Source organism: Eschrichtius robustus, chromosome 11, assembly GCF_028021215.1.
Source record: "Eschrichtius robustus isolate mEscRob2 chromosome 11, mEscRob2.pri, whole genome shotgun sequence".
Taxonomy (NCBI): Eukaryota; Metazoa; Chordata; class Mammalia; order Artiodactyla; family Eschrichtiidae; genus Eschrichtius; species Eschrichtius robustus.
In genome coordinates this window covers 5318845-5332715 of record NC_090834.1, presented here as the reverse complement: position 1 = coordinate 5332715, position 13871 = coordinate 5318845, and the positions used below count along the sequence as shown (strand labels likewise).

The 13871-nt window shown below is 50.1% G+C and overlaps 1 protein-coding gene across 2 annotated transcripts in view; it reads right to left on the bottom strand.

Annotated features, from left to right (window-relative positions):
- KCNJ1 (potassium inwardly rectifying channel subfamily J member 1) overlaps positions 1-3241 on the bottom strand; it is a 30414-nt gene extending 27173 nt beyond the window's left edge. The window contains exon 1 of one of the 2 annotated variants that reach the window (XR_011075480.1): positions 3129-3241. The gene's annotated coding sequence lies outside the window, so the exon portion shown is untranslated. The remainder of the gene's footprint in view (positions 1-3128) is intronic. The other variant, XM_068556424.1, reaches the window with a different exon arrangement.
- Between the last annotated feature and the right edge of the window lie 10630 nt (positions 3242-13871).

Sequence of the window (13871 nt, the reverse complement as noted above, 5' to 3'; positions counted from 1 at the left end):
AGAGAACGGACATGTGGACACAGAGGGGGGAAGGAGAGGGTGGGATGAATTGGGAGATTAGGTTTGACATAAATACACTACCATGTGTAAAATAGATAGCTAGTGGGACCCTGCTGTATAGCACAGGGAGCTCAGCTCGGTGCTCTGTGACCACCTAGATGGGTGGGATAGGGGGGTGGGAAGGAGGTCCAAGAGGGAGGGGATATAGGTATGTATGCAGCTGATTCGCTTCATTGCACGGCAGAAACTAACACAACATTGTAATTTTACTCCAATAAAAAAAAGAAAAGAAAAAGAAAGATTATTCTATATTTAAAAAAAAAGAAAAAAAGAAAAGAGCACCTACTCATAGGAATGACCCACAAGGAAGATTCAGCTCAGTATCTGCTCAGTGTGAGTAGGGAATACTTTGGGGCAATTAATGGTGCTTGTAACGGTACTTGTAACCGGTACTTCTAACAGTGACAAGGGCCTCTAACGCTCAGCAATTCTGTTATTATTTCTGATATTGTCTCCACTTTAAGCTCCGCCGCCGGGAAAGACACATTTTCTGCCCTGCCTCCTAAGGGGTGACACTGGGGCTCAGCAGAGATCCAGGGCGACACATCATCTAGGCCGGGTGAACAAGGAGAGAAGGAGAAAGAGATACACCTTCACCGCAGACAGGCAGGCACTTACTTCAGTGCCGGAGGAAAGCAAATGACCGGAGGCTACATTTCTGAGGAGGGGACCCCTGCAAGGCCAGCCCTCTGCCCTACACAGCACCGGCCTCCTGTAACATCCGGGCCCATTAACTCATTTCTCTGGGCCCAGGAAGCCGTGGTGGGTGCGTGAGGCTCAGTGTAGAGAAAACGCTCTTTTCCATTCAAAGTTTGCTCATCGTTTGGACTTTGGGGAAATTTCCAGAATGAGACCAGCCAACCCTCAGTTTCCCGTGTCAGGGCTATGCTTCATTGTCACAGCCAGTCTGTCCTAGATCTCGTGTGTTCTGCCTTTTAGTAATTTCCTAACTGGTTTCCTGGCAATGGTCGTACCCCAGCTCAACCCACTTTGCACTTTGCAGACAGAGCAGCCTTTCTAAATTGTACATATGACCTCACGTGGCCTCCCACTACCTTCAAGATACCGCCACGCTCCTGGGCATCGCGCACGAGGTCCCTCGCGGTGAGCTCTCCCGCCGCAGCTCCGTCCTTCTTCTCCCCTCCCCGTCCACCCACCCCAGCCGTGCCAGCTCAGTATTCCCTGCATACGCCATGTCCTCTCATGCCTCTGCGGTTTTATAAATGCTGTTTCCTTACTCTGGAATGCCCTTCCTCCCGTCTCCAGCGGCCCCATCCTGCCCACCCCGCGAGCTGAGGGTCACAGTTCCACGAGGAGGCCTTCCACAGGCAAACTGGGCAGTCTTTCCCGTGCAGGCAACGATTACATCACGACTGCACTGCGGCATTTATCCTGCTGGAGTGGAACAGTCTACCTCCGTGTGCACAACCCACCCCCCCAAGACTGTAACTTCCACGCGGACAGGGGCCGTTCAGTAATTTCCCAGGACTTCAGAGAGTTCCCAGAAGACAGTGGGTGCTCATTATAAGCTTGTTGCAAGGCAAATGGGGAAAAAAACCTGGATGCCTAATGATAATATTAATGGAAAGGGCAATAATGCAGAGAAGAACGCAGTGGTCATGATTAGCATCTTAAATTGTAGAACCAGGAGGCGTGAAATTTGGATCAGCCTCAGGACATATAAGCAATCCCAGTGAGAACTGTAAGCGGAGGAATTCAGAAGCATTCGTTCCACGGAAGCCACATGCCAGGTAAGAGGCAAAGCACGTGATCAAAGCTGAATCCTTGGAAAATCACTGAGCTGTGAAAAGGTCCAGGGTAGATTTGTAACCCAGCACAGAAAAAATGAATTGCTGGGAAAAGGAAAAAAGACATGCCTGAGAAATCCTGAGTCTCAACTCTGCAGGGTGTTTCTTGGCAATGACAGCATCTTATGTATTTGGGAAAAAATCACGGAAAACCAAAGCCACCAACAGCATCAAAGCTCCAAGAACCATTCACAAATCATCTGCTCCCTGTGCTGATTTGCAAATTCAGCCCTGCACCTGAGCTGATTTGATGTCCTTCTTACCCAGGAGAAAAGCCATCTTCATGCCTTATGTATTCAAAAAAATCTTTTCTGATGGTTCACACCTTCCCAGACACTCCACTCCACTGTGTTTTCAAAAACTGAAGCTAACTTAGTGGGGATACATTTTCACAAAACAGGGCAGATTAAGACAACTCAAGCTAAGTGTATGACTGAAGGGCACCTGCCAGTGGGCTGGGTAAGTCCTTGTTGACAATGTTGTCCTTCCCATCACGATGCTTGGCTTCATTTTGTTCGCCCAACTACAGAAAAAAGCAAACACAATTTTCCTAAAGCTTGCCAATCGCAAAAGACAGACATCTTTTGAGCAACTATGCATAGCATCTATACGACATGGATGTTTGGAGAAGGGGGCTCCACGCCTGTTCATTCTCGGGCTCGTACGAAGCGGAACACAGGGAACACTGCCATTCACTGTGCAGAGCATCTGTCAAAGCTGTATTTAGGGAGCTGAACAAACAGTGAGGAGTCCAGATGCATCCACTCGGAATCACGCAGCATTGCGTCAAATGAAGGAAGGGTACTTTGGTGCAGGTAAGCAAAGAGTCTTCCTAACGCATTCCACCCAGTCGAGCCTTCAGCGTTTTCCACGGTGGACCTCACTAGCACCCTTACCCTCTACCTGAATGACGGCAAAGGCAGAGAGAGGTCTGCCCTTGCAGGAGCTGAAGCCATCAGGAACAGAAGTCCACGCACGTCTGTCTCCACCACCACGAGGAGAAGGTGGTGGCACCAGGCGTGATGCTCAGGGCTATGGAATGGCCAAGGGTGGCCAGGAGGAAGCTCATGGCTTGTCATCCACATGCAACCAAAAGATACAGAGCATCAAGCAAGGGAGTTAAAAGCACACTTTTATCCCCTGGGAACAGTGGACAGTCTGTCTAGATTTGAGGTGGGGAAAAGAAGGCTAAATTTCCACCAGAATTAACTCCTTTCTCATTAACTCCCCAAAGGAGCAGTGTGGCATTTCTCCCCTTACCTCATGGATTGCCAGCGTGAACACAGACACAAAAGCCCAGTTTCTTGGTCCCCGAGAAGGCAGCCGGGTCCTTGACGTGAGCGAGTCCTTGCACCTTTGGTTCAAGAGTTTGGATGGCCCAGGTGACGGGGCCCGGGGCCCTGTTCGTTTTTATGAGTCTGTGGGTCAGCTCAGACCGGCTGCCGACTCATCTGTATGCAACGGCTCTCAGAGAACACAGTTTACTTAGAACCGGTTCCAATAAGAGGAGGCGTGGCAGGTAAGTGGGCCGGATACAGCAGAGGTGTTGAGCCGCCAGGGCTAATTATGAGGGATTTGTTTATGGAGCCGTGCTGGAACCAGTGTGTACCTGCTGAGGGTCCCAGCCAAATACATGCGTGAAGGTTGGATGCTCCCGGATGGGGACACCGGGGTCCCCGAGGAGCCCTTCCAAAATGTCTCCTGCTCAGGGACGCTCCTCAGTGACCACAGGTCAGGCTGGCCTGACCTTCCCTCGGCCATTATCTGCCACTCTGGTCCCAGTTCAGTGCAGAGCTCTGCAGCCGAGACTTTACAGAAGAGCCCTGTAAAGGCAAGGAAGCCCAGCGGCACTAGCGTCTCACTGGGGGTAAGGTCCTAGCTTCTCTCACTCAAGGTCTGCCGTGGGTAGTGAGGGGATGGATGGAATGGACTTGGCACGTACTTGGCATTGAGTGAAGGCTCGGGAAATCAACACACCCGAGTATCTGCTTTCTTTCCTCCTTCCAACCCCACCCCACCCCTTAGGGTCATCTCCCTCTGGTTCATACTTGGTGTCTTACGCCCTCTTGGGCCGTTCTGGTGTCAGGGTTCCTCCCTGTCCTAGTGGCCCCTGTGGACCCTCACTCATTTCACTGCTAGTCACCACTGGAGCGTCAGAAAACAGTTCCCCTAGTAAGCTGTCACTGTGTGCTCGTGGAGTAGCGGTCGGGGGGCCGCGCGGGGCTGGAGGGTGAATGCAGGCACCCTTCACCTTCACCTTCTTGCGGGTCTCCACTCGGCACCTCACGAGATGATCTTAAGTATCAGATTTCACTCCAGTCTAAGTGACTCAAAGAACAGGAGAAGCTGCAGAGCTGGACTGTAGTTTGGAGGCCACGTTCCAGTGATTCTGACACAGGAATACCAGGAGAAGGTATACATTTTGATTTTCGTAAAGACGATAAAATAGAAACTGATAATTACATGAGGAAAGGAAATTGTGTTTTCAAACCTGTGTAAGTATCATCAGTTTTATAATAAAGCAAAAAGAATAGAGTAGGTGTAAGTAAAAGAACTTATAGGAGCATTTCCCATGTGAAGTTTGATTGTAGGAGACCTATTCTAGGGCGCAGCAGTGCCACGGGAAACAGAACAAGAGGAGAGTTCCAAAGCTTGCGCTAAATACGACTTCTTCCCTTCACAGAAGGTCCCCTGTGGGCAAGCAGTCCCTGCCCCCTCTCCCTAGGCTCAGCCCTCTCTCCAAAGTTACCTCCTTTCTCAATCCCCCACTGTGTGGTCCTCCACCTACCTTCTCTGGCATCCCTACCCCACCCGGGGGATAACCTCCCACCCCAGGTTCCCCCTCCCCACCCCTGAGCAGCACATCGCCCCAAGTCTGGGTGTGGGGAGCATAGGAATGCAGCCTGCAGACGCCCAGTGCAGGGAGAGTGGGCGACCGGGGGCCCTAGCAGTTGTGCCCCATAAAGGCTGAGCACAGGACACACCCAGGGAGCTGGTGGTGGAGAGGGGGCTCCTCCAGAGCAGCCGTGGCTGGAGGACTCGCCTATGGCCACTGGAACCTTCCTTAGACTCCAGGGCAGCCTAGGGTGCTTCCACCTCCCCTCCCTCTCTCCTGGGCTGTTCAGACAGGACGGGAGCTGTCAGGGCCACTGCAGGGCAGGCACCGGGTTCACACAGGGCAATCCAGGAAAAGGGCTCTCATCTTCAATTTCAGAGCAGGGGCCCGAAGAGCCACGGTGGGTCTCCGGGCCAGTGTGAGCCACAGATGTGCCTTTCATTCTCCAATCAGTCTCCAGACAACTGGAAAGCATTAATTCTCGGAGTCAGCGCAGAACAGACCCAAAATGAGGAAAATAAACATTTTCTTAAGTGCCTCATTCATTTGCAAGTCAGGTCCCTCGCAGGATGGAGCCAGGCGTCTCATTATTATGGAGACCAGGTAGTTATCTTACCTCCGTCCTCCCTCTCCTTGCCCCCCAAATCAGAACAGCCCCTGGGGACCATCTGGGAATAAGAAAGAGTCTGTTGCTAAGCAACAGGGAGGGCAGGGCGGCTGCTTCCCCCAGCTCCAGGAGCCTTGGTTATAAGGTGCCAGTGAAGGCGCCTGATCTGATAGAACGCTGCATCTTGCATGAAACCAACATGATTCGTTTTCTCAGTCTCTCCTCCTACCCACGGTCTTCATGGAGAAATTCTGCTCCTGTTCCACTGTCCGTTGCTTCTCCCACCTCTGCAGTCACAGAGACAATCCTCCTGGGCCTGGCAGCCTGTGACAGTGAGCAGAGTGCCTTTTCCCCGGGCTTTGCCTTGGTCCCGCTGCGCTGACCCCGCTGGTGTTCACAGGCATTTATTCCTCAGACACAGCCAGGAGCCCCAACCTCTGCACCTGAGCTGGGGGACCAGAGTCGACGGACTGGTTTTCTTTTTCTTTTCTTTAAAGACAATTGGAACATTTCAAAGATATTATCCCATTCACAACTAATATTCCAATGGGAGCAATTTGGATAAACAGTCGGTCTTTAGAGGTGCCCGTCTGGTTAGGGGATGTGCGGCATTCCACTCACACAACGAAGGGCAGCTCACAGCGAGTTCTGCAAGGCTGGGACCAGGTGCAGAGCACACAGCAGGGAAGGCAGGCAGGCCTTGCAAAACGGAGCCAGTTCTGGGTCCCAGGAGTGGGTATGCGATGAATAGCAGGTGAGAGCAGCAAATCACAGCAACACTGCCAAGACGAATTCTTCCTGGTCTGCGCGGAGCAAGGGGGAACCTGACCCGGGGTGGGCTCCCAGTCTGTGCCGTGTCACTTCACGTCATCCTAACAACGTTTGGGAAAGTGTCGTTTTAATCAACACACAGATAAAGAGGGAAAGACTCGTCTCTGGGGACACATTAAGTATGTGACCAGGTGGAGGTTAAATTCACGCCTATATGAGAAGCTCAGGCCCTGACAACCACTGCCTTGTTGAGATGATCGACCACGAGGCGGACACAGTTTCCCATAGGGGGAAACAGAGGTGCGAGTCTTTGTCCTGCCTCTGCTCTGGTTAGTTAAAAAGCAGTTCTAACTGCACACTTTGGGTAGAGCATATATTCTTCGCAGAGCACTGAACTCATCATTTTGGGAATCAGGAAAGGAAATTTTAAAGAATTGTAAGATGAAAATGCGGTAGATGAAACAAATGTTTATTTTTGCTCCCTCCTGAACTCAACAAAAATGGGGGTAAAGGAATTTTAAAAGGTGAAAATCCCCAAAGACAAAGAGCACAGGAAAGGGAACAAAGGTGGTCAAGAGAGTTGTACAGAATTCAAGAAGCTGGAGAATATATGAACAGGGTAGAGCAGCAAGGGCTGAACACAAGTACCCACCGAGGGACAAGTCAGCCGGCGTCTAGGGGCAAGCTGAGCTCTCAAAGCCCAGGGCGTGGGAGCCCAGGCACCCCTGGAGGCAGTGCTCATGTTGGGGCGGAAGACAGGAAAACCGGTTGAAATTCCTTATCAGGAACAAAATCCCCACTCCTAGGATTTGAGAAAGCCAGGGAGAGTGTAGACTGGGGTTCTTCAAATGTAGCTGAGGATGGGGGTGAAGCCCTGTACTGGAGACAGAAGGGGGATTGTGGGAAGATCTTTGCACTGAGTGGGAGACCATGAGTCCCTTCCTGCACACGTCCTTTTTGCAAAACAAGCACATGGACATGTTATTCTAACACAGAGTTGAAATCTACTTTTCTAGCCACTAATCTACAAGCTGTCGCCCCTCTGCACATAAGGGGAGAGATCTCCTGTGTCCCAGGCCACCGCCTTCCTACAGATGTGAGCTGTGTCCTCTGGTTTAGGAAGGGCAGCAAAGGTGATTCCCTGACAAGCGAACACATGGCCCCTCAGACAGGCCTCCAGTTCCTAAATGGGGAAAGACAGAGGGACTCTTTGCGGGAACGTGTTCTTTCATCTTTGTGCCTCGATTTTTTCGGAGAACAAGTGTCTGGTGAAAGAGATGTGGTACAGTCTGAACATGTTTGCTTCAGAGGGGAACTAGGTAATCCCACTGAGGTGACAAAAAGGAAAGAACACCGTTACAAGGGCTTCACAATGGAAAGGTTTTGAGAAATCTGTGTGCAAGAGATGAAATGCTTCCCTCTGAAACATTTACTGCCTTTGAAGATGGTAGTGCATCCATGGCTCTGTGAGAAATTCCAGGTCAAGGGACATTTAAAAAAAAAAATAGGATTGAACAAAGGGAGGATTTTGATGATTCCGTTTAATTCACTAAAATCTTGTCGAGGGCCTTCCTGTAAAAGCCACAGCGCCAGGCACTTGGGGAAGTTACAACATGAATAAAACATGGTCCCTGCCCTTCAAGAGTTTAATGCTTTGTAGGGGAGAAGACATCACAGACACAATAAGGCATAAATTCATGGGAAGTGTCATGAATAAATGGAAGAAGAGGTTACTTCTGGCTGGAGGAATTGGGGGAGCCTCATATAGATGGCGATGTATAGCTGGATGCTATCAGGAGGGTAGAATTACACTCACTCCTTGGAGTCTGCAGCTAGCTACTTGGCAACTAGCTGGTGGAAGGTGGGAAGTGGATGAAGGAGAAGTAGCTTGGAGGCTGGAGAACAACAGTGAGTTTGGAGCACTTGGAGGACTCGAGGGGAGACACGTTGGTTTAAGAACAGACGTCTTGGCGGATGAGGCAGAAGAGGGGCAGATGGGGACAAGATGGCAGAGGGAGAGGCTGTGCTTGGATTTGACCTTTTTCCACGTTTCCATGGGAGTCACCTGGCTCTAGGGTGAGGGGACGGACACTCAGAATGCAAGAGCCATGGGTCTCAACGTAAGATGATGCTGAGAGTTCTTCTTTGTTTTGTATTTTCTATCTTGAGGAATTTTGCCATGTTTTATCCAGACTTTTGTATTTATGTATATTGCTGCCTATTTTGACATCTCTAGCACATTTCTGACAAATGTAAAATGTTTCCTCCTCTAAGACATAGTGGGGACACATCCTGGAAACCCAAATCTCACACACAGAGTCTCACTCGTGTTCCTTGTAGAGCCCTGCCACTCATACCATTAAACGAGGAAGAAAAGATACCCAGAGGCTGCAGATTTGCCCTGTTTCTGTTTCTGCCAGGCTTTCTAGAAAAGGAGCCAGCCTTCAGCCGTGCCCCGAGGCCTTCTTGCCCCTCAGGAAAGCTCCCAAGAATAAATAGATGTTAGTTCCCCTGAAGCAAGTGCTACTTCAATACTCAGCAGCAATGTATTTTTCCATCTCCCAACCCCTGAGATACATAGAGCACAGCTGCAGGGGGTTCCTTCAGGTGGGCTCCCTGTAACGCCCAGGACTGGATTGTCCCTCCCCTGAGAATGGACGCCTCCCCAGGGCCGTGTGCTTTGAACCCTGTGGGTCCCCATGTCTTCCATCAGCAGGCTGGAGTCGGGGTCCCTGGTCCCATGGTGGAGGGGTTGCTCTGTGACAGCTGTTACTCGGGACGAGCCCAAGAGAGAGGTGTGGCAGGGAGCACTTGGGTAAAGGTAACACAGTAAGTCCCCTACATACGAACCTTCAGGTTGCAAACTTTCAAAGATGCGAACATGTGTTCACATGTCCAATCACGTAAGTTAGTTCACGTGTCTGGCATACATTTTCACGTGCGTGCATCCTCTACAAGTGGTTGTGCTTTTGTGTACTTTACTGTACAGTACTGTGTAGAGTACAGTAGTACAGTATCTCTATTTCAAGCCCAGGATGTCGAGAAGCAAGCGTAAAAGCAGCAGTGATGTAGCTGGTACTACTGTACTTTTCAAGGTACTGTACTGTAAGATTAAAAACGTTTTATTTGTTGTGTTTGTTTTTTATGTATTATTTGTGTGAAAAGTATTATAAACCTATTACAGTATGGTACTCTATAGCCGACTGTGTTAGTTGGGTACCTAGGCTAACCTTGTTGGACTTACAAACGCGCTCTCAGAACGGAACTCGTTCTATGTAGGGGACTTACTGTAATCTCTTCTGATCTGCAGTTCAAGGCACTTTGCTGTTTGGTCTTGTCTGTGTCTCTGTGAAGGAGGCAGAGATGTATCTTTCTAACCCTCATTTTAGAGAAGAGGACACAGAGGCTTAGCAAGATCAGTTCCCACAGGGCCTCAAATGCCCTTCCTAAAGGGACCCAGGATAGACTGGGGTTGAGACCAGGCTCAGCTCCTACGTGAACTTGGCTGGCCCCGTATTTTTGATCACTAGACACCAGACCATCAATCTGAAAGATGTTGTACCCCCATCTCCCGGGGCAGCTGCCTTCTTGGAATGGAAAGAGAGGTTCATAGATTCGCAAACCTCCCGCACTGAAAGGGAACCTAGAGGTCACCTCCTTGTTGCCCACATTTTCCAAGCTTCCTTCCTCAACCACTTCCACCCAGACTCTCCAGCCTGCCCGTAGTCTTCTTAAGAACCTGGCCCTTGGAGCCCAGCTCTGCAGAGCTGCCCTCCAGCCAGCCCACGTGGGACAGGACCATCACCTCTGTCATTCTAGATGTGATGCTCTTCTTTATTACCCTGGGTATAGCAAATAGAACATGGTCACAGTACAAAAAATCAGAGCAGGAATTAGGGGCAGGCTACCACACAGTATGTGCCGGGGACTTGTTCCTTTCAGTCTGCAGCTAGTTACTTGGAAAAAGCCAGTTGGGATTGTAAAAATTTTATTCTCTTTAATAACAGTAATAATTCCACTAAAATTATACAAAGTACATTCAATACTTAACAGTGGTGGGGCTGGGGAAAGGAGGAGAGGAAGCCAGTTTAGCCTGGAAAGTGATGCTCTTCTCAATGTCCCTCTGCACTCACAGGGTGATTCCTGGTGAGCTACAGCTGACTTTTGTTTTGTCTTCAAATGGAAATAATCCATTCATCCCCCCAGCCTGCACAGGAATGGCTCAGTTGGGGTTGGCTTGCACAGACCATGAGTTCCAGGGAAGCGGAACTCAAATCCAAGACTAACTCCATGGTGCTGTGGAGGTGTAAATACCGAGCAAATCTCATCAACAGAATTCCCCCCCCATCCCCAGTGTCCTTCCTGTCTTTGAGGATCCAGGAACCGGGCAGAGAACACGGTAACACTCAAGGAGGATCCCAGACTCCCTCTCCCAGTGCCTGGGGGAGACCGCCCTGGGCTTGATGGTGAAATTGCAAACGCAGGTTATAGACAGCGCCCTCTTTCTTTTTTTAAATTTCTTTCACATTTCTCTTCTTTTTGCAGTGTGTGCTTGTTTAATGGGAGAATTCCTGGAAGAAAACAAACCTGAGTAACTTACTATAAGTTTAAAAGAATAAGCATATAAAAATAAATCTTTGCAGATGATATCACTTATATGTGGAATCTAAAGAAAATGATACAAATGAACTTATTTACAAAACAGAAATAGACTCACAGACATAGAAAATAAACATGACTACCAAAGGGGAGGGGAGGGGGAGATAAATTAGGAGTATGCAATTACCATATACACACTACTATTTATAAAACAGGTAAACAACAAGGACCTATTGTATAGTACAGGGAACTATACTCATTATGTTGTAATAACCTATAAGGGAAAAGAATCTGAAAGAGAACGTATATATGTGTGTATATTTATGTATACACACACATATATACATATTAAATATACATAAAGCTCAATCACTTTGCTGTACACCTGAAACTAACACAACATTAGTTTGTTAGTAAATTAACATACTTAGTAGATTAACTAAGTAACTTAACACAGTAAATTAACTATACTTCAATTTTAAAAAATCATAAAAAATAAATAAATCTTTGGGAAAGGATGAAATATATAGGTCATCCTAGCACTTGGGAGAGAGAGGTTGTCTCGTGGACTGAAGTGGTGAATACAAACAGGGCAGGAAGACAGCCCAAGAGGTCCAGGGGTGGCTTCACAGAAACCCTGCCCTGCGTTCTGAAGCCTCACCGCTTCCCTGGCTCCTGTCCCCAGGGGGCCGCAGGGAAGACAGGGCGCTGCCTCCAGGCTGTCTCCCTGGGCATCTCCACGAAGAATCCCAGACCCCAGTCAGCGGCCAAGTCTTTCTCCCCTAACTTGCGCAGTCTCTGGGGAACTTTTCTTGCCGCTTTTATGCCTCAGCATGGCTTTCTCTGTCGCTGATTTGATGTTCCCAGGAAACGGGTTCCTGATCCCCCGAGTTCTCTGAGCTCCCAAGCTCCCAAGCTTGAAACCTTGTCCAAAGAATGAATGAACGACCGCAATGGAGTTCCCTCCCCTTTGCTGTGCACAGCCTGCGAACACAGGATGCCTGTTCCCCTGCAAATCACCGCCATCCCACAAAAGACATTTACTTCTTGGAGTTCCCAGCTGGTACGGGCATCCTGTGGTTTTTCTTTGTTTGCTGCCCTGGCACCCAGTGGTGACATCATATCCACAGAGCAGCCTGTGCCTTCCTTCCCTCGGGGCCACTCAGACAGGGGTCCCTATTCTGCGCCATGCTATGGCCAAGTGAGCAGAGGAGGCAATTTTCATTTGGGGTAGGGGTGGGGACTTCTGTTTGCTGGAAAGCTACCAAGACAGCCTTGCCAGGACCCAGCCACACATCCATGGGGCCTGAGCGAAGGACGGGGCTGAGCGGTCCCTGCCACGTGGTGGTCATAATCATGCCTCCACTCTGAAGACCAAGGGTGGCTCCCTGGTCACGTAGTCTGGCCGATGCTTTTCTCTTAGAGCTACAATCCCTGTGGCAACCAACAGATTCTCAGAGGACCACCCATAACTCCCTCAGGCATGCCCAGACTCACCGGAAGCCCACAGAGCATGCAGGTCCAGCCAGGACAGCAGACCAGAGCAGGAAGGGATGGTGGATGCCTGCCCTTCATGCTCGTCTGTTTGGGGAGCAGGTGTGAGGTGGGGACATGGGTGGACATAGGACCAGGGGGTCCTGCTGGGATCCTTTGGAAGGTAGAGGGAAGGGTGGGAGCAACACTGGCCTGTGGTTTTGTAGAGTTTCAGTTCAGTGTCTCAGACACTTTGTTCCAGATTCTCAGTTGCTCACATGTGTCCCCATAAAATCAAAAGTCAAGACAAGTAAGTTCACACGGTCCCAGCTAGTCACCCCTCTGTTCGTTGAATGCCCCGGGAAGCAGGGAGGGCTGGGCAGGGACCAGACGCCCCTCGAGCCGGTACTTGGCAGGCACTTTGGCCCAGGCTCACGTATTTATGGGGGTCAGCTTCTCGACTCGGGCATGCAAACCCAGGCTCTGGAAATTGCCAACTTCTACAGTGACGAAGCACAGGTGCCCTGGGCCAGTCCAGTGACCTTGAAGTTGATGCTTTTGCAGCCAAATTAGCCGATGTGACAATCATTTCCTACCGCGGTGACCAGCCCTGCACCTGGTTGCTCAAAGATCCACCCACAAGGAATGCCCTAGGACAATCGTCAGAGCTCGCGGTGCCTACAGAACAAGCCACGACGCCCAGGCCGTCCCAGAATATTAAGAACTTGGATTCCAGAGAGCAGGTCTCACTGGCCTTCCGGCCTGGGTCCCTGCTGTCTCTCGGGCCCCTCAGTGACTTTGGGTGCAAGGTCATGAAGATTTCATTCAGGGGGAGGAAACATGCTTTAGAATAAGGGCCTCAAGTTCAGGGCGACAGCCTCAGGGAGCTCGAGTTAGTAGGAAAAACACTGAACTTGCAGTCAGAAAAATCTGGGTTTGATGTGTGCCTTTGCCCCTTCGTGGCAGTGTCACTTTGGGTTAGTTACATAACCTCTCTGAGTCTCAGCTTCCTCATCTGAAAAAGGACAAATTACACTTGCCTTACACGGTATTGTGTGACAGTGTCTTGTTATTGCTAAACGCTATATGAACATCACTTGCTGTTTTATCATCATGCGGAATACCAAGGTCAAATAGAACCAGAGACTGGGAATCCTGGGTTTAGTTCTAAGTCCTGCACCAACGAATGCACAGCAGAGGCCACGCCGTGCTCCCCAGACTGTGCCGTGGGAATAGAGTCAGCTGTCTCCAGTGGCCCCGGGGGGCTGCGTGGGCTGCGGAATTGGAGGTGCCGGGCGGCTGGGACACTCTTTGGAGATCGGAGAGCACAGATAGGGCCTGACCTAGGCTTGGGGACCATGATGCAGGGCTGTTCCTACCTTCCTGCGAAAGAATCCCGAGGGTGAACTCTGCTCTTTAAAAGGGTCTCAGCACTGCCTATAAAACAACCATCACAGTAGCCTCCCTTTTTCTGTCTGGTCCTTTGCAAAGCACTTTTGTTAACATGACCTTATGTGATCACTTAAACAAGGGAGAGTAGCTGCAGAAGAAGGTGGGTAATGCTCCTGGCCTCGTGCCTCCGTGTCCGGTTAATAGTCTTGTCCTTGTTACCCCAGCTGCCCTGGAGCAGAGGTGATACGGGCTATTCCCATCCCCACCCCCATCTGTGCAAGCCCCCTCCCGTCCTGACCTCACCCATCCTCCCGGCTCACTAAGC